Genomic DNA, 2600 nt, shown 5'->3' with positions numbered 1-2600 from the left:
TGTGGTTGCCTCTCATGTGACCCCCTACTGGGGACCCGGCCTGCAACCCAGGCACATGCGCTAGACTGGGAATTGAACTGGGAATAAACCAGTGACCCTCTGATTTGCAGGCCCACGCTCAATCCACTGAGCTACTTCAGCCAGGGCTAATAATACCTATCTTTAATCCTCTATGGGCAGGGTGTTCTTTTCTCTGTCTTCTTACAAGATTTTTTGCATCTTCGATTTTCACGTAGTCTGAATATGACATGCTTAGGTGTCGATTTGGGGCGTTTACCCCCTTGGCATTCTCTGAGCTTCCTGGGTCTGTGGTTAGGCATCTGACATTGATTTGGAGGAAGTTCTCAGTCAGGACTGCTTCAAATATTCCTTCTGTTCTTTTCTTTTTCTTCTTCTGGTATTCCATACATGATGTAAATGTAACCCTTTTTATAGTTGTCCCACAGTTCTTGGATATTCTGTTCATTTGTTTTTCGGTATTTTTTTCTCTTTGATTTTCAGTTTCGGAAGTTTCTATTGACATAGTCTCAAGGGCAGAGATTTTTCCTCAGCAATGTTCATCTACTTAGGAGCCCATGGAGTGAATTCTTTATGTCTGTTACTGTGTATTTGACCTATAGCATTTAAAAAATTCTTTCTTAGACCTTCCATCTTTTTTGTTTATGTTATCCATCTGTTCTTGCATGTTGTCTATTTTTCCCATTAGCGTGCTTAGCAAGCGTATTAATCACGGTTGTTTTAAATTCCTTGTCTGTTAATTCCCACATTCTCTGCCCTGGATGAGTCTGGTTCTTAGGTTTGCTCTGTCTCTTGACAATATAACTGTTGCCATTGGTATGCCTTGTACTTTTTTGCTGTTATTGAACGTCAGACATGGTATATTGGGAGAAGGAGCTCGGCAAATAGGCCTTCACCGGCGTACTGGTGAGGTGTGGGGGAAGGGGAGTGTTCTATAGTCCTATGACCAGGTCTCCCGTTTTTTAGTGAGTCTGGGCTGGAACTTCACAAGCGCTTCTCAGTTTTCTCTCCCCTTGGGTGGGACAAGATGGCTAGAGTGGGCTGGCGTGGGTGTTTCCCTTCCCCAGGTTGATCAAGCTCTGCTAAAACCTCAACAGGTCAGGCTCTGCTACTGCTAAAATAGTAATAGATTGTCCTAAAAGCAGGCCTTGTTAAGAAGAACAGATTAGTTTGGCATATTTTATTTTATTTTATTTTATTTTATTGATTATGCTATTACAGTTGGCCCACTTTTCTCTCTCCCCTTTATCCCCTTCTGCCCTGCAACTCCCCTCCCACCAGCATCCCCCACACCCCACTTAGTTCAAGTCCATGGGTTGTACATATAACTTCTTTGGCTTCTCCATTTCTTATACTATTCTTAACCTCCCCCTGTCTATTTTGTACCTACCATTTATGCTTCTTTTCCCCCATTCTCACTCCTCCCCCTCCCTGCTGATAACCCTCCACGTGATCTCCACTTCTGTGATTCTGTTCCTGTCTCTGGCATATTTTAACATGGTCCCTTTCCCCCTCCCACTGCTGGAAGCGTGAGGGCATTTTCTCTGTGAGAACCAGTTAGAGCTCTTGGGGTTAAAATTCACAAAGCTTGGGGATCCTCCTAATACTGACCTTCCCCCAGCCCCAGTAGTTTTTAACTCGGATTTGTTCACACTGAGCCCCCAGCCATCTGTCCATGAGAGTCGAAGTTTTCCTGCTCTGGCGCTGGTTCCCACAGAGCTTTCTGCTCATGAGTCTCTGCTTTGGAAAGTCACCACTCTGTTTGCCTGTCTGCTTCTGCAACGCTGAGGGCAGGAGTTTGCCCTGTGACCTCACCGCTCTGCTGAGTCTGAGAAGAGTTGTTGATTTTTCACTTTGTTCAGCTTTTTTACTTGTTAAAATAGAGCGATGATTTCCAAACTCCCTACATAGTATATTGAACCAGAAATCAGAAGTCAACTTTATGCTAGTTTAAAAAATTAAAGGACTCTTAAAAATGGTTAAAGGTAAATTTGATGTTATGCATATTTTACCACAATAAACATTTTTAAGTACATTTTTTTAAAGAATGAAAAGTTCTAAGTGGGGAACAGGGTGTAAGGAGTAAGATGATTTTTCCAAATGTCTACAAGATATCTCTATCAACAACAACACATCAAATTCAACATATTTTGAATCCCTTTAACTTACTTTGCCTCCTATGTTCTTTCTTTTCTCTCCCGGTTCTACGTTCTCGCTTTTCACGACAATGCCACCTCTCTGTTGCTCTCCCACGGGCTAACCTTGCACCGTCCTAGACCACGCTGTCTCTCAGCCTGTCTCTCCGTTGCCACGGCATGTCTATTAGGTGCCCATAATTCAGTTGTACATCATTTTCTCTTGTCCTTCCTTCCTGTTCCTCCTCCATTCATTGCCGATTGTCAAGACTTTTGCAATTGCTTCCTAACGGCTCCCTCTCTTAAGAATCAGCTTTGGAGTCAGACCAGCCTGAATTGAAATCCTGGCTCTGCCACTTATTGCCATTTAACCTTAAGCATTTAATATTTAATCCCTTTGAACCTCAAGCATCATTTGTAAAATTGAGGTAATAACAATACTCAACT

Source organism: Desmodus rotundus, chromosome 12, assembly GCF_022682495.2.
Source record: "Desmodus rotundus isolate HL8 chromosome 12, HLdesRot8A.1, whole genome shotgun sequence".
Classification (NCBI taxonomy): domain Eukaryota; kingdom Metazoa; phylum Chordata; class Mammalia; order Chiroptera; family Phyllostomidae; genus Desmodus; species Desmodus rotundus.
Note: the sequence above shows the minus strand (reverse complement) of the source record.